The 18,232-nt window shown below is 51.7% G+C and overlaps 1 pseudogene; it reads left to right on the top strand.

The window, feature by feature from the left end:
• The first annotated feature begins 11,009 nt into the window (after window positions 1–11,009).
• Window positions 11,010–12,484, top strand: LOC115317419 (annotated as a pseudogene).
• Window positions 12,485–18,232: the final 5,748 nt, after the last annotated feature.

Genomic DNA, 18,232 nt, shown 5'->3' with positions numbered 1-18,232 from the left:
CTCGATCGCAGCTGGAAGAAACGTGCGGCTATGGCAAACTGTGCGAGCCCGTAGCTGCTCGGATTGTCCGGACCGCTTACTAATCCGGAGGAACGAGTTGAGATAAGTGTTCTCCAGTGAACCGTCCAGGAGGCGGCACAACAATCTCACACGCGCAACGACCCGTCGATGGTCTAATGTCTGCCAGCTGAGGCGCCTCAGTCGATCCTCATAGGTCTGGGGGGTGGCCAGCGTCCGGTCCATCCGCGACAGGAGAGTTCGTGTTGCACGACGCTGGACCCCCTCCAGACGCTGAGAGAGGTGGGCTTGGTGGGGGCTCCAGATGGAAGCGCAGTATTCTAAGCGCGGGAGCACCAGAGCGGTGTAGAGGATGCGAAAGGCCCCCGGACCGCAGGAGCGTGACACCCTTGTAACGAACCCGAGGGTTCGACGTGCCTTTGCCACGATGTTGGAAATATGTAAGGTATAATCCAAAGTAGGTGCAAGGGTCACCCCCAGAATCTGAAGGTGTGTGGCGACGGACACAGGAGTGCCAGAAAAAGAATAGGAAGGGGGGTCCACACTCTCCTTCTTACTGAAGCGCATAGCAGCACTTTTGGTGAGGCTTAGTCATAGATGGTTGGCAGCAGACCAGTCTGCAATCAGGGAGATGTGGTCTTGAAGGCGGGAGCCAGAAGAAGGGTGGTTCAAATGGGACAAAATGGTTGTGTCGTCGGCGTATTGGATAAGCAGGGTGTTCTCTGTCTTCGGCATGTCATTAACATACACTGAGAAAAGAAAGGGTCCCAGCACAGAGCCTTGCGGCACACCCGAGGAAATGGTAAAGTCCTCAGACGCAGACCCGTGGAACACCACCTTGTGAGAGCGACCAATAAGGAAGCGAGCTATCCAACGTAGCAGGGAGCCGTGTACACCAACCCCTGCGACCTTCTGGAGAAGGAGGTGATGGTCCAGCGTGTCAAACGCATTGCTATAGTCTAGTTAGATGAGGTCCGTGGAAGTGTGGTCGTCCAGCGCATCGCTTATGTAGTGCGTGATGGTTGCCAGGGCAGTTTCGCAACTTCTTCCTGGCCTAAATCCATGCTGCGACGAGGAGAGTGTGTTGCTGACGGACAGGTAATCTAGAAGGGTACAATTTAGCATCCGCTCAAAAGTTCTGCACAGGATCGAAGTGACTGAGACTGGCCGATACGATGAGACGTCATTCACAGGCTTGCCCTTCCCTTTGTGGATAAGCGTCACCAGGGCCCGCTTCCAGACGTCTGGAACGGTAGCTGTGTCCAGGAAAGACTGGAATATTGATAACAAAGATGGGGATACCCGCGGGCAGAGCAGTCTGAGGAATGCCGGAGGGAAGTTGTCAGGGCCTGGTGAGAGCGAGGGCTTAATTTGTCGAAAAGCTTCATGGAGGTGCTCGAGTGACAGAGTCATATCAGGCATCAGGAGGCTAGGGCATGGCGTGTTCTCCCCAATGTTTTGCACGAGGAGTTCAATGTCTGGTGTGGGCGTACCAGTGTTGAAAACACCGGCGAAGTGCTGGGCGAACGACTGTGCAATATCGCGTGGGGATGTGAGAGGGACGTTGTTGTTAACAAAGGTTGGCTTGTTGTTACTGGTCTGTAACCTGCTCATGTACGACCAGAACAGCTTTGGGTCCTCCCTGGCCTTGAGTGCAACGTTACGGGCATAGGTGATGTGAGAAGTGTGGATGGCAGCTTTCAGCGTTCTCTGAAGGTCCTTTGCTGCTCGGAGTGTCTCTGCACACTGCAGCCGCGCTGCCTTCTTGAAAAGCGCTCTTTTCTGACTGGCCGCTTTTATAATCTCGTGCGTAATCCAGGGAGCCCTCTTCCTCCGGGTAGAACGAAGTGAATGAGGAATGGACTCGCGCTGGATGGCACTCGCAAAATCACACCATAAGTCAAAGTTTGAGAGACAGTCACTTCCTGCAGTGGTCATGCACCAAGGCGCAAGGTGAGCTAGATTAGCAAGGTGAGTGTGGTCGGTTTCATGAAATCTCCAAGTAGTACGAGCAAAGTGGCCCTTTCTGGGCAAGGAGGTTGCAAAAGACACATCCACAGCCATATGATCGCTACCACTAAGGCCGGGATAAACATCACAGGAGAGGACCTTTGTGATGTCCGTAGTAAAGACCAAGTCGAGGAAACTGCTCCGAGGCAGGTAAGTGGGGCTGTGGCAGACTTGCAGAAGCCCAGCTGAAGAAGTTGAGTCCAGGAGAAAATCGTCAATAGTATCACCAGGAAACGGTTCGTCGTGACTCAACCAGTCGATATGCGAGTTGAAATCGTCAATGATCAGGACGTCACGGTACGGTTTCAGCAATGCACAGGTGAGGGAGGCGTCGAGTAGCTTATAGGCGGCGTCCCGCGTGGAGGGGGGGCAGTATACGCACCCGAGCAGGACAATACCTTGTGGCGTGTAAAGATCGAGGAAGATCGCCAGGTCGGGGTGCTCAAGGTCGTGCCTCCGGTCGACTGTGAAGCCGGTGGGGGCGGCGACGAGCACTCCTCCTCCTCTGCCACCTCTGCCTCGGCGGTATATGGCATGTGCAGTGCCCAAAAGCTCACCGTCGTGCACACTGGCGTCGAGCCAGGTCTCCGTGAGCAGGAAGATCGTGTTGTCTGGTAGTGAGCTGACAATAGACTGAAAATCCTGGACCTTATTCTTCAGGCTACGACAGTTCGTGTACCACAGGTTGAGAGACTTACGCAGTGTGCCACCGGCGCCAGGCCGACCGCCGACGCGTCCAACACTACGCCCGCAAAGAGGTGCGCGCTCACCGCTGACGCCGCCGCCCATCAGAGAATCAGGGAAGAGGACAGCGCTGGATGAGGCATCCGTGGGTGAAACAACAGATGCACGAACGGCAGGGACATCGAAGTAGTCGTCCGAAAACTGTGGCAGCGAACACACCATGCACACCCAGGGATCGCTGCAGGAGCCCAGTCGGCGGTATTGCCCCAGCGACATATGGACGCAGCCGCGGTGGAACCATTCTTCGCAAGTGTCGCAACAGAGAGCGGCCTGATTGTCCCGTACTCGCTTTGTGCAACAGGCGCAGGTAGTTTGCTGCGGACCCGGGTTCGGAGCGATATCACCTGCGAGAAGCAGGCACCAGACGATGTGGTGACGATGGGCGTGCGTCGTGAAGCCAGCGGCGGAGGATCGACGGCGATCCGGCGAGAAGTCCGGGCGGTTAGGCCTAAGAGACGTCGTAGCCGACGTATCCCCAACGGCAACCCAGCTGGAGAGGGGTGGGAAGGTCTGCGGACGGGTCAGAGGGTGCCTGGAACGCTCATGAGCCTCTAGGCCCGTGAGGTCGTCTAGACGTAGCTTTAGTAGCGTAACAAAAATAAGGCAGAAGCGGAGCCGCGAAAACGTGTGTGCGGACGCCATTGTCGTGCGGACGTCCGAATCTAGCCCGAGCTAGATTCGGACATCGAATCTAGCTCGGGCTATTCTCGGAGTTCCACTCACGCGGCCGATATGTCGAAGACGAGAAGCGAAACGTCTAAACAAAGTTCAAGTCTGATTGGATGGAACAGCGCGGATGAACAGTCACACTCGCATGCACACAAGAAGGCAACAGACTCGCAGCGCTGACTTACAACTCAGTCCGCGCTGTTCCATCCAAGCGTGAATTACCAACTAGCCCAAGCATCCACATTATCAAAGTTCAAGTCTGAGTTTAGATATGACTTTCGACACACTGCTATTCGGGCCTAGTACTTTAGAGGTTTAGGGAGCAGCTGTTGCGCTTCATTAATATACGATAGAGCCCTTGCCTGGTTTGTCCAATATGTGGCATAAAAATTTCTCTCACAGAAGAGGTGATGGAAACGTTTTTATGTTATTCTATTGCGCGGGAAATGGTATATAGGGCTGAAAAGTTTTAGAACTATGAAAATATCAGCGAGTTTTAGAATAGGTGGCCCCAAGGCTTTGGATGCCCCAAACAGCTCGGGGCATCGCAATGGACATGCGCAGAAGTTCTGCGCATGCTCAGTGAGACGCCCCAAGCTGTTTGGGGCACCCAAAGCTGTGGGGCCCCCTATTCTAAAACTCCCTATTAACGCCGTTGAGGAGAGGCACGCAAAGGTACAGCTGATGGAGCCTGTGCAAAACCAAAACTTATTTTTAAATAAAAAATCTTCTAGATAATTAAACCCGCCCCCATGTGCACTCGTGGATGAATGTTTGAGCGTGTTAATCTATATTATAACCATAAAAAGAAATGGAGAAATGGGTGCGTTTACAATATTTGGGGGGTAACTTTTGTTAACTTATTTTGAACTAAAAAATTTACTGTGCATTCTTGTACTTTACGCACGATTTCAAGAAAATATTTTTTGTTTGAAGATGAATTGTGTATTTGTGTATTTTAAACGCCTTTCAACGCACCTTGATGTTTGGCTTGCGGGTTGGAGAGTTCCTTTAATTGTCATTTAAGCGCAATCTTTATGAACAGGAAACTGCCATTTGTCCTACACGAATGCAGTCCCTTCTTTTTTATACATTTCAATGCTTACGAGAAGGACAACCTTCGTGTGTTAGGTCACAGTCCAACACGCGGATACTTACCGCTTTGGAAAGCGAGCAAAGTACGCACCACACTAGTGGCGTAGGCAGGGGGAGGGGGGGCGGGGGGTCGAAACCCTCCCCGAAATGTCAAAGCTGCTCGCTGCCTCGGCAGTGGCGAAACGTGGCTGTCCACGCCACTACGCCGCAGACGAACTAAGAGAGCGGAAGAACGACATTCATGCTTTCGCATTCACAACTCATAAGAAAATGCTTAGGTGAACCTGAGTCTTTTTTTTTTTTACTTTCTCATAGCTCAACACGTATGTTGAGGTCATACTTTGTGCAACTAGAGATCATTATCAACTTCAGATAGCACGAACAGCCCTGTTTTCTCGCTGTTCAACGCGAAAAAGGCCAGGTATAGACCGTTCCATTAGGGTCATAGCAGAGAGGGTAAAAGAGAAAAAAATGCACTCCCCCTCTCACCCCGCGTTCCGTCCGCTCCGCCGAGTGGGCTGTAGTTAGCGTCCGGCTGGCGTGCAAACTCTGTTTAAAATCGCGTCATTTTGGAACTTTCAAGCGCAGATGCGCAGTTTTTGGTATGCCAGTTGTCGTGTAATATTATGCTAGATAAAGAGACTCACAGGGTCCGATTGCCCTGTTACCAGCGTGCAAATAAAAGAAAAAATAGGGAAAACTGTGTCAGATTGGCCGATCTCTTTGGCGAAAAGTAAATCCGGTTGCTGTATTTTTTTTACTACACAAAGTTCGTACTGGTGTAGGCCTTTAGCGACCATGAGTGGAAGTCTGAAATAATAAATAAAACGTGCTCTCATGCCGCAATACACGCAATAGTTGAGGGTAGTACTGCCGGCTGACTCAACTGCTATTTAAGTAACGGAAAAAAGATATGCTAGTTGATCATTTACCGAAATAGAACAACAGAGAGCTCGAGGCTGATTTTGGCGTAGCCACAACCATTCTAAGAACGCGAACCACTTCACAACGGCAGCCACGAGCGAGGGTTCGATGTTCAGTAGAGCCCGCCGATACAGCTCAAAGATGGAGAACGGCAACCTCCCGGTTTGTCGTCTGTTAGCGGAGTCTGGCGCGAGCCCTCTCTCTCGTTTTACCCCGCCGAACCCGCTGAACTTCCCGGATGTGTGGAGAGGGCGCTGCGGGCGAACAAAATGGTGCCGCCCAGAGAGCGCTAAATGGAATGGGTGCTGGCCGCACGCCTCGCTGCCCGCCGGTGACGTCAAATTTGGATGGCGGTGAAAACTGGGGAGAAGCTGGGGAGAACGAAGTTTCGGTTTCGGCAAGGAACAAAATATAACTTATTTAATTAACTAGAGTGAATCTGGGTAAACGATATAGCATTTCGGAATCAGGAAGCCATCCGCCTCCAGATGATGCCTTTGGATCAGGTAGCTCAAAATATCGGCGGAGTTTCCCTTCAATCACCAATGATCATATGCATGCTAGAAGGGTATTTACACGTGCTAGCGTGTCCAACAGTAAATTTGTTAGAGAAATTCTATATAAAATGGCACGTTCCATCAGGTAAGACGATCGTGTGGGGCACCTGTATACACATTTCGAACATTATCCGTGTTGCTTGGATAATTTGTCAAAAAACGTATTCCTTGACTCGTCGAAATTTCTTGGCCAGCGTAATTACCAGCTTCTAAAAGAGGGAGGACGAATTTGGTAGTGATTTCACGAAACTAGCGAGCCGCAGCTTGAACGTACCGAGTTGCCCGAAAAGGGTTTTCTCATACCAATTCCTTCCGTTATTTGACTTTCTCACAGTTCAGCGCGTAAGCCAAGGTCATACTTTCTACAAATAGAATATTATCAACTGCAGACAGCACGAATGTCCATGCTTTCTCACTGTTAGACGCGAGAAAGGCGGGCACGAGCGTACCCGATTGCCGTCCGCGTATCTCGCTGCCCGCCGGTGACGGCACGTTTGGGTGGCGGGGAAAACTGGGAAAAAACTAGGGAAAACGATGTTTCGGTTTCGGCAGTGAACAAAATATAACTTTTTTAATTGATTAGAGTGAATCTGGGGGAAGGAGAAAACATTTCGGAATCAGGAAGCAATCCGCATTCGGATGATGCCTTTGGACTAGGTAGCTGAAAGAAATCGGAGGAGTTCCCCTTTAAAGCTCTGTCACACTGAAGCAACAGTTGGACAACCCTATCCGGCAACACGAGCAAATCGTGTTTACGGCGACCCTGTCACATCGCAGAAACAGCAACATTTGGGCGACATGATGCCATCACCCGGCAACCGTGTTGGCCGATTTGTTGTCCGACCACCCCGTCACACCGCGCTGATGTCGGGGTCAGCACGGGGAAGACTCCTCCATCTTGATTGTTTACCTTCGTTCGTATGCGGCGTGGCGTCTCTAGAAATGGGACTCTCCAAACTGCTAGTGCGTTCGAAAGGCCGGCATTTACCACGGGAGGACATCAACCAGTTACTGTGATTAGAAAACTTGACACGGGGAGTATTTTCCACCCTTTATTTTATCAGAATGTTCTTTATTCGCTGACAAAGCAGATAGCCCCAACCGAAGAAAGTGAAATCGTTGATATATGCTTGGGATTTACGCTACCGTATGAAGTATTTCGGTTCTTCCTTTCATGCAGTTCCTATTTCTAGTTTAAAATTGAGTTAGGACCGGCAGTACCCGAAAGCGTCTTTTGTGGCGTGGTGTTGAGCTTAACTGACAGTGTTTAATAACTGCGACACCGACACCTACATACAGCCTGCTGTGTGATCGCTTCATTCCCCAAGATGTCCTGAGGATTTTTGAATCAATTCAGGTGTCTGGCAACGGCTGCTTCTAAGTTCCAAGCATCAACAATCATGAGGAGAGCTATCGTTTTAAGGCTTCAATTTTTCTAGCTTTGCTTTCCTGTATCATTTTCATTATACGCTATCAGCGGGTCAGTAGGCATGCCATTATATTTCACTAGTAGTAATGTGAACTAGGCTCTCGGAAGTTTTAATTTCAACACCAGTCTGAATGTTCAGACCGTAGCTGCGACCGTTTTGACAATCGCTTTCCGAATTACGCCGTAAAACAATAATGCAATTATTTTAGCTGCACGCCAGCCTTAATTATTGTTAAATAACGTTTTCCTAGCCTTTATTTGAGTAAGCACTTAAAAAAGACGTTGATAGGTAACTACCTCTTCCATCGAAGCTATATGTGTTGTCATGTTGCCCGCCCGAAATTCGCTCAGCCAGCGATCAGAGTAATAAACCTTGTCCAACGCAAGTTGCTGTTTTTGTTGCCAAAAGCTGTCATACCGAGGCAGCATTTTCGTTGTCGTCCATGTTGTGTTGCTGTTGCCTCGATGTGACGGGTTTGTCGGACAACGTGGGGAGCGAGCAACGAGTTGTCCGACTGTTGGACGACGTGTTGTGTTGCCGTTACCGTCGTGTTACCGCAGTGTGACGGCCTTTACACTCTATTTTTTTTTGCGTTTTATTTAGCACAATGCGTCCTTGCTGCAAGTACAAGACCGTTCCCGACATGAGCAATAAAATAAGACATGGCAGTCGTGTAAAAATGAGAGAAGCCTACATAAAAAAAAAATAAAAAAAAAGGTTACCATCGAGCGCTAAGGCTGGAAAGAGTTATATCAAGGAATAATAATAATAAAAAAATACAAATTATAAAGTCGTAAAAAAAATACTGCATGTTCACCAAGGAGGAATATGTTTGAGAAGGCAAGAGAGCGATTTTTAGGGATAGATACTATGCAGTACTACAATTGTTTACCTCATAAAGGCTTGAGGATTCGTTTTCTATATTTCATTTGATTTCCTAAAATATCGATTTACTTTAATAACACATCCCAAAACAGCAGTCATTTGAAATTAAAATATATCGATGATCGTTTGCGCTTGACAGCTCTTCTCGGCTATGCAGTGGAGAGGAGGAGAGCCCGCGCACAGCTTGATTCAGCGCTCAAAGGGAGAGGGAACCATAGTTTTACAGTTATGATTACGACAAACTTTAGTTCAACTTCAAACAGCGAATTAAATTTTTTTTAGACAAGTCTGATATGTATTTTGCGCATTTTCAGTGCTGGCACCAGTCCCAATGCCCCAGGGAATGCGGATGCCACTGAGATATTATTGGATTTTTTTTTTTTTTTATGGAAGGTGTCCGATATCTCAGGCATCGCATTATTACACGTTGAAAAAAAAATGAAATAAATGTTTTTTTGTTTTTTCCGTGGCCTGTATTACTCTTTTACCTTATTGGCTCTATGTCGATGACAGGTCCAGAACCAAGTGGAAGCTCCTTCCACCTCTTTCCACTTTAGCAGAGCGAGTGCTGGAGAGAAGGCGACCTCCTCTGCAACGTTCGCTCTGCTGAAGTGGAAAGGGGTGGGAGAAGCTTCCACTTCGTTCTTGACCTGTCACCGACTGTAGTTACACAAGCGCTTAGGGCATGGTTAATTAAATTATATTGAACAATTTGATACTTTCCCCGAGACATTATTGTTCTCGCTAGTCGTGCAAAGGCTGTTGTGCCACTGATGATTTAGTAACTCTGTAAAGCGACATTACGAAGTTTTAATAGCAAACTCTGAAATAGCGCACGCAAAACTTTGCGTATAAAAAAAAAAAAAAAGAAGCCTCGTTGCTTTTGTGGATGCGGCGATGGAAGGAATCATAGTTTTTGTTCTTTTTGGTTTGTAGGCTATGGGGTGCAAGCTACCCCTCATTATACACCAACTCGTGTTTACAAACAAACCGGAGCGCCCCTAACGGACGCCACCGGCGCCGCGCATGCGCCATGGAGTGTGAGCAAGAAGCTCGCCGTCGCCCATGAAGAAACCATTCGAATGCGATGTTGTCGCCCGCCGTCGGTGTGAGTCCCAATGCTCTCTTTTGCGTTGAAATTGTTGATTCTAGTTCTTCCTGGCAATGTCTTACTACTTGAGCCATTGGCGTAGCCAGAAAATCGTTTCGGGGGGTGTTTCCAGGTGCGGGTAAAATCACACACACACAATAAAAATGAATATATATATATATATTGCGATGCATGGCGTCGATGCGATGCCAGGCATCGCAACGACGCCTCTGCAACGGTACCCAACGACCCAAACGTTGTTATCGACGGCCACGACGCATCGGCACTCGTGACCAACGGCGCAAACTACTCAGTCTTGAGTGGGGGGCTCTCTCGCCGCCTTCAAAAAGTCCCGACCGCCGTGGGATAGACCTCAAATGCGAACCGCCGGAGGACACTCATTACACCAATCGGAAGATGCACTGCTCGCGTTGAGATCCGCGGTGAGACGTGCCCTGCGAAGTTCGTCGTTCTGCAAGACTGTGCGAGGGACGTTATCCTCGCGATGAACTTTCTATGCGAGTATGGCGCCGTCATCGATCTCGGGACAAACCAGTTAACGCTGCGAAGGCCTGTTCTGACACCGGTAGAGACCAACACCAACGTAAATCGCGATCTGAGTCATTGCCGACCATGTGAACCTGTGTTTTCGTAACCGTCATAACCGACGCAGCCATGCACGGTGAAGCCATTCTGGAAGTGTGCGTCCAACTGCTCCTTGAAAAAGGAATGGGCGTCGCACGAGGCGCAACGGATCCCCAAGAAGGACGTAGAACTGTTCTCGTGACAAACTTTCGAGAGAAGCCGCAGCACTTAACGAACGGTATTACCGTGGGCCACGTCGATGAGCTTCAGGCGCCAGCCGTGGTCACCGCAATCTCTGAGGAAACCTCGTCGCCATAGCAAAAGAGCACGTCGCCGCCGCAGCTCGACGTCGACCCCGAGCTCCCAGCTCCTAAGCGCCGGCTACTGGTTGATCTCCTCGCCGAATACAATGACTGTTTTGTCACGTCGTCGAAAGTTCGCCAAACACCAGTGACGAAATATCGCATTGCTACCGGTGACGACGCACTATCTGTCCACCAGTCGCCGTATCGAGCTTGCCTAAAGGAAATTAAGGTGATTCAAGATCAAGGCCAGGAAATGCTAGACGACGACATCATTCAACCCTTAAGAGATCCGTGGCAGTCACCAGTCGTCCTTGTAAAGAAGAAGAACGGAACCCTGAGGTTCTGCGTGGACTATCGTCGACTGAGCGCTGTGACTACGAAGGACGTCTATCCGCTCCTCCGCATCGACGATACGTTAGACTGACTGCGCCATTGCCGATATGTTTCATGGATGGACCAGAAAAATGGTTACTGGCAGATTGGACGACGACAAAGTGCTCCTACCAGAAGACGTCACATCTTCCATTCCTGGTAATTTTTCGTATTTTTTACCTTCTATTGCGAAAATCTCAATCAAATATTAATGGGCAGTATTTCTAAACTCAGTGTGCCTGACAAAGCAGTCAAGCAGACCGCCGAGATCTCTTTTAGAAAAAACTGCAGCCTTTGCCGCTGCTCTCGTTCCATGTGAACGAACATGGAAGCGGCCCAAGCGGGCGTCCCTGACGCTGCTAATACAGCACTGAGCATAACCCCTGAGCAACGTCAAAGGAACGAAGCACCCGTAACGTCGCAACCAGACGATGGCCACTCTATTTGTTCCGATGATTCCATTGCATCGTCGACTACAGACATCAACTGTATGGAACAAGACGACGATACCGGAGGTCCGTATCAAGAAGTTAGATCACGAAAGAGAACTCGGCGCAACAACTCAAACTCCAGCTCGGAGACAATAATTCAATCAAAAGCCATCGAAGAAGGGCTCAGTGTTGTGTTTGCCCCTGCAGATACTGAGACGTTAATAACATCCCTCAGTAGCGTGAAGCTCTCAAGAGCTCTAGAAAATTCCTGTCCTGAGGGCATTCACGAGGTTCGCTTTAAAAGCAGATTGAATGTCATTGCAGTTGACACCAGAAATGGTGAAGCTACAAAAACATTGCTCAACTTGAAGGCTCTCTCTGGAATTCCGGTGATGTCATACTCTCCACTGGCTGGAGCAACGGTGAATGGAATGATTCAAGACGTCGACAAAGAGCTTTCTAATGAGGAGATCACCTCGCATCTCAGGTCCAACATTTTTACGTTGGTGCCGTCCGACGCCTAGGGAAGTCTAGCACAGTCAAAGTAACTTTCCGGGGCAAGGTTCTGCCAACCCATGTTCTTCTGGGTCATGTACGCCATCTCGTCCATCCTTTTCAAGAAAGGCCCATCCAGTGCCTTAACTGCTTTGGATTTGGACACGAGCGAGTAGCCTGCGAACGTCCCAAAAAGTGTGACATTGTGGAAAACCACATGAATCAACATACATCACATGTCAATCAATGCGTGCGAAAAGTGTCAACTGCGGCCAAGAACACGAAGCTACAGCACGGTTCTGCTCGAAGCGAAAGAAACTAGGGAGAGATCCAGGCGTACTCAAAATTCAACTCAGACGTGGGCTTTCATGTCGCCAAATCAGCCTTGGAGTACGATAAGCAGTTCCCGGAGATGGAATCTACTCGAGCAGGCGGCAATGCCACAAAAGAACCGACTGTCACTGAACCCAAGAATTCAGAAGAGCAAGACACGGAAGAAACTTCAAAATATGTGACTACATCATCGCTATACACGACGGTCGTCAAACAAACAAAACCTAAAAGTCAAGCAACTCAAAAAGATTGCCAGGGTTCAAGTCCACACGACAAACAAAAAAGCAATATGCAGGCTGCATCAACACTTCAGGAATCCCAGACCTTTTCTGCACCCACAGCTCGGCCGCAACCCTGCCACTCGAAGGACACAAATGCGGAACCAACAACTTCCTTTGGAGACAGTTCACCTGAATGAATGTCTTTTGTCAAGGCCGCAGCCAAGATCGCTCTCAGCCTATTTAAAAACATCGAATCAACCTGGGCAAGGACACTTACTACCATAATCCAAGCAGTACTCCCCCTTCTTGAGGGATGCTAGGGTCATCTTCTACTGAAACTAAGGGTTTTACCACCAGAGCAACCTCTGTGGTGTCCGCAAGAGCTACCATACCCGACACGCCCAGTCGGGCAGACACCCTCAGTATAAATGGCACAGCCCGCGTATGGTAGAGCAACGCCGGGCGGCCATAACTAGAGTCTGGCAGTGGAACTGCCGGGGGTACCGCAACAAACGTGGGGCCCAAGCGCAGTACATTGCCGGACTCGACAAACCCCCCGACATAATAGCACTGCAGAAAACTGGAACCAAGACACCCCTCACTTTCGGGCTACAAAGTGCTGGTCCCTCCCATATGCCAGCGCGTGGCAGTCCTAGCAGCAAACCACGTAAATGCCCGCATGCAGGAACTCAGCGATGAGAGCATAGACCACGTGCTTATAGAAATCATTCCCGAGAAGCGGAACTGGCCCTCGTTCTTTATTCTCAGCGTATACAGTCCTCCAAGCAACAGGTACGAGGATTTTAGCAAACTGTTTGCGTGCGCGCTTAAACTTGCACGGAACCAACTCCTCATAGTAGGCGACTTTAACGCGCCGCACTCGGCCTGGGGGTACACTCGCTCCATGGCCAAGAGCACCCGACTTTACCACTTAATCTGCCAAGAACGCCTCTCCATCCTGACCGACCCGGAGCAGCCCACGAGGACAGGCAACAGTGTTATCCGCGACACGTGCCCGGACCTCGTGCTGACGAGATACGGACGGTGGTCGGAATGGTCAAACTTCGAGGTGAACCTGGGAAGTGACCACGCCATAACCCAAGTGGACATCGCCGTCTCGCCAGGAAAAAAGTTCCTCCGGAAACAAGTCCTGACAGAATAGGACAGGTTTTGTGCAGCACGGACGGCCACACACAGCGAGCGAGAGCACGAGGATGCTTCCCTTGTCAGCTGGACCGAGCGCCTGGTGTGCGACAAGAACGCCTATACGGAAACTATCAACCTGACAACAGAGACCCCAGAGGTAGACAGGCACCTGCTCCACTTGTGGGAGGCAAGGCACGGTCTGATCAAGCGCTTGAAGCGCCAGAAGCTAAACCGCAAGCTCAAGAAACGGATCGCGGCAATCACGGCGGACGCGCTCGAGTACGCAACCCAACTGCGCTTTCCAACTGGAACAAGAAGTGCACCAATCTCCAGGGAAAACTGGGGACCAAGGTTGCGTGGCGGTTCATGCGACACCTCCTGGACCCTAGCAAAAGCAGACGCAATACCAGCCAGAAACTCAAAAAATTGTGCGCGACTTTACCGGCACCAACCAGGACCTCCTCGAACAGCTCAAACTACGGTACATCGGCTCGTCCCCGGACGAGGAATATCATGACTACGAAGGCGAGCCAAACCCCGAACTCGACGTCCCCTTCAGCTTCGAAGAGGTATGGAGCGCGCTCCAAGACCTGGGTCGTAATACGGCACCTGGCGAGGACCACGTCCAATACACGCTGCTTCGTAACCTAGACGCCGGCTCGGTTCAGACCCTCTTGAAACATATCAACCAGGTATGGGAGGACGGCGAGCTCCCCAAGGAGTGGAAACACTCGAAAATTATCCTCATCCCCAAACCTGGGAAGGAGCTCTGCCTCGACAACCTGCGACCAATCGCCCTCACGTCCTGGGTGGGAAAGCTGGTGGAACGGGTCGTCGTCAAACGGCTGCAGCCGCACATGGAGGAAACGGGCGTGTTCTCGCACACCATGTTTGGTTTTAGAGAGCACTTGTCAACCCACGACGTCATGCTACAGCTAAAAGAGGACATCCTCGGCCCCATCTCCAGGACGACGACCCAAGCGGTGCTCGCCCTGGACGTCAAGGGAGCTTGATAATGTGGGCCACCAGCTAATCCTCCAAAACCTGACAGTCACCAATTGCGGTTCCAGAATGTCCAACTACCTGCGGGACCTTCTACGGAACAGGACAGCCACCATTGGTGCAGGTGACCTCCGCACGGACGACATCAACGCCCCCAACAGGGGCACGCCGCAGGGGGCGGTGCTCTCGCCAACCTTGTTCGGCCTGGCAATGAGCGGGCTGCCCCCGATTCTGGAGCGCATCCCGCACATTAAACACTCTCTGTACGCGGACGATCTCACAATCCGGACCGTGTCCGGGTCTGACGGAGAGAAGCAGGACGTGCTTCAGGTGGCAGTCGACGAAGTTCAGAGGTACCTACGCCAGGGTCACCTACACATCTCGGCAGCCAAATCGGAAGTGATCCTAGTCTGCAAGACCCCAAGGTCCCGCCGCAAGTCGGAGCCCAGAGACGAGATACAAGTCTTCCTGGAAGACGGCTCCCAAATCCCCGTGGTGCTGCGTGTCAGAATCCTGGGACTCCACCTCCAGAAGGACGGAAGGGCGACCCATACCCTGAAACTCCTCCAGAACCAAGTCACCCAGATTCTACGCATCACGCACCGGGTCGCCAGCCGGCGGCTCGGCCTCAGGGAAGACGACACGGTCAAACTGGTTAACGCCCTGGTGGTGTCGCGCATCATCCACGCCACACCCTTTCTGAATCTCACAAAGGGAGACGAGGACAAGCTAGACGTCCTCATACGCAAAGCGTACAAGACGGCCCTCGGACTCCCCCCGTATACCTCCACGGAGAAGCTACTCAAGCTCGGCGTCCACAACACTTTTAGGGAGCTGGTGGAACGCCACCTTGCCACTCAACGAGACCGACTCGCCCATACCCCTGCGGGCTGAAAGGCCCTAGAGTCGCTCAAGATTCCTTTCCAATGGGACAGAGAAGACACCACGGCACCGCTCCCGAGACACATCTGGAGCCAAATCAAGGTGCACGCGATCCCCCGCAACATGGACCCGACTCTCCACGCAGAACGCCGCAAGGCTCGGGCAAGCTTTTACCAAAAGGCGTATGGCAAACGGGCTGATGTGCTGTACACAGACGCGGCCATATATGCCTATCAACGAAATGCAGCGGCAAGGCAATATGCGTCGTGGAAGGAACTGGGAGCACCCGAATCACGGCGTCGCTGCGCACCTCTAATACGACCATTGCAGAGGGATTCGCCGTCGCCATGACCATTGGGCTCGGAGAAGATCACGTCACCGTCATGAGCGACTCACAAGCAGCACTGCGTCGCTTCCTAGCAGGCCGTGTCTCGCCGAAGGCACTTAAGGTCCTCACCCAGAGAGACCGACAGGGCTTCCCCACAGTGGAACTCATATGGATCCCAGGACACGACGAAGTGAAAGGCAATCGGTGTGCTGACACCGAGGCCCGAGCATGCACCCTCCGGGCCGCTCCTGCCGCCGCGTCGCGACTAGGGCTAGATGCATACTTTATTCCGATGCCATATAGGTACTCCGAAATCAGGGCCTACCATCGTGGTCAGAGGCGTGAATACCCCCCGCCACACAAAAATCTCAACAGAGAGGACGCGGTCGCTTGGCGCCAGCTCCAGACAGGAGCGTTCCGCAACCTAGCGCTCTTGCACAAATTATACCCCACAAAGCCGAATGTCCGCACTGAGGACAATATGCTTCCTTATCACACATCGCGTGGTTTTGCACCGCTCACCCTAACATCCCCCCCCCCCCCCCCTCCTACCCTGATCCCACTCCGGAGAACTGGTGGCTCCGAGGCGAGAGCGCCGGCCTACGGATCCCCAGGTTGCGGGTTCGAATCCCGACCGAGGTGCCCGCAATATGACGGAGGCTGTCACGATCCTTCTCGAACGTGAACGAAGGGGGCCGAAGCACCCGCCGAGAAGAGACGACACGCAGCCTGGTTGTGAGGGTGAACGATGACTGACTGGAGCGGCGTGCGCTCAACGGCGTTTATTGGGTGTGGTGACCAATGTTGCCTGGTGACCAATGTTGCCTGGCGGCCACAGACGGCGGACTGGAGGGGGGCGCTACATACTTGTCACAGTATGCGGAGAAGGCGCCGTGTAACCGAGCTTTCGGTTGCACGTCAAAAGATCCCCAGGTGGTCGAACTTAATCCTCAGTCCTCCACTGGGGCGTGCCAGATGCCCGTCGTAGGTTTGGCACGTAAAACCCCCAAATTTGACTCCTGAGAACTGGGAAACCGCACTGCTGAGCTCGTCTGCTGCCGACCAACTAAAGTTTATCGGGCGGGCGAGGCTGACAGCCGACAGCGTTGGGGCCCTGGACTAAGGGAACCACCCAGAGACCCATATACAGGCATAATAGAGTTTATTCCTCCTCCTCCTTCTCCTCGCAGATTGAAGTCGACGAACGCGACCGCGAGAAAACTGCCTTCGTCACTCCCGACGGACTGTACGAATTCAAAGTAATGCCGTTCGGACTTTTACAGCACCGGCCACCTTCCAGCGTGTCATGGACACCATGCTGGCATGTCTGAAATGGCAGAGCTGCCTCGTCTACCTGGACGATGACGATGTCGTGGTATTTTCACGGGATTGCGACGAACACCCGAAACGACTTCGAGACGTGCTTCAAGCCATCAAGATCGCCGGCCTGTCACTCAAGACAACAAAGTGTCGGTGCGCCTATGATGAACTAAACCTCCTTGGCCTCGTCGTGAACAACAAAGGTGTTCTCCCTGACCCCGAGAAGGCCCGCGCCGTAGCTGCATTTACGCCGCCGTCTGACAAGAAGGCCGTGAGAAGAATTCTCGGACTCTGTGCCTACTACGCACAGTTTGTTCGGGACTTCGCCAAGCTGTCCGCACCGCTGACGCACTTTACGAAAGACGCCGTAAAGTTTGAATGGGCACGAGAACACCAGCGGTCATTCGATGAGATCAAACGAAAACTCCAGATGCCCCCGACTGTTGGCCATTTCAAACAGTTCGCTGATACAGAGATCCACACGGACACTAGTAACACCGGACTTGGCGCGGTACTAGCCCGCAGAACGGGGCAGAGCGAGTCATCGCATACGCGAGTCGGACGCTGTCTAAGGCGGAGGGAAACCACTCAGCGACTGAAAAGGAGTGCCTTGCTGTCGTCTGGGCAATAACAAAGTTTCGCCCATATTTGTATGGAAGTCCTCTTCGCGTGGTCACGGACCACCACTCGCTCTGCTGGCTCGCGAATCTGAAGGACACCTCTGGACGCCTCGCCCGATGAAGCCTACGACTGCAGGAGTTAGACATTACCGTGGTGTATAGGTCCGGCCGGAAGCACAATGACGCCGACTGCCTGTCAATGGCCCCAGTCGAGGCCGGTCCTGCCTGCATCGAAGACTACGAAGATGAGTGTATCCTCGACGGTCTTGGTGTCAGCGAGATGCCAGCACTCCAACGAGACGACCCTGAACTGCGAGCGCTCATCGAGGACCTAGAGGGACAAACGAGTGCGGTTCCCCGTGCTTTCTGAGGAATCCTGCCTACATTCTCCATACGGCAAAGGGTGCTGTACAAAAAGAACTTCGTCAACAAAAACATAACATGGCTGTTGGTACTTCCTTCCAGCCTTCGAGAAGAAATCTTCTAAGGACGCCATGATGACCCAACGGCTGGACACCTTGGCTGCAGCAGGACGTTTGATAGGATTCGAGAAAAGTACTACTGGCTGAGGCTGCCGAAGACCGTTCACCTCTACACTCGATCATGCCACGAGTGTCAGCGACGCAAGAAACCGCCGACGAAGCCGTCAGGACTTCTGCATCTGATTTCTCCCCCGTCTACGCCGTTCCAGCAGATCAGAATGAATTTACTTGGCCTTTTCCCGCCGTCAACGTCGGGAACCGTTGGATAATAGTCGCCACAGATTATCT

Source organism: Ixodes scapularis, unplaced genomic scaffold (assembly GCF_016920785.2).
Source record: "Ixodes scapularis isolate PalLabHiFi unplaced genomic scaffold, ASM1692078v2 PGA_scaffold1__304_contigs__length_218370807, whole genome shotgun sequence".
Classification (NCBI taxonomy): Eukaryota; Metazoa; Arthropoda; class Arachnida; order Ixodida; family Ixodidae; genus Ixodes; species Ixodes scapularis.
This window is presented reverse-complemented; position numbering and strand designations above follow the sequence as displayed.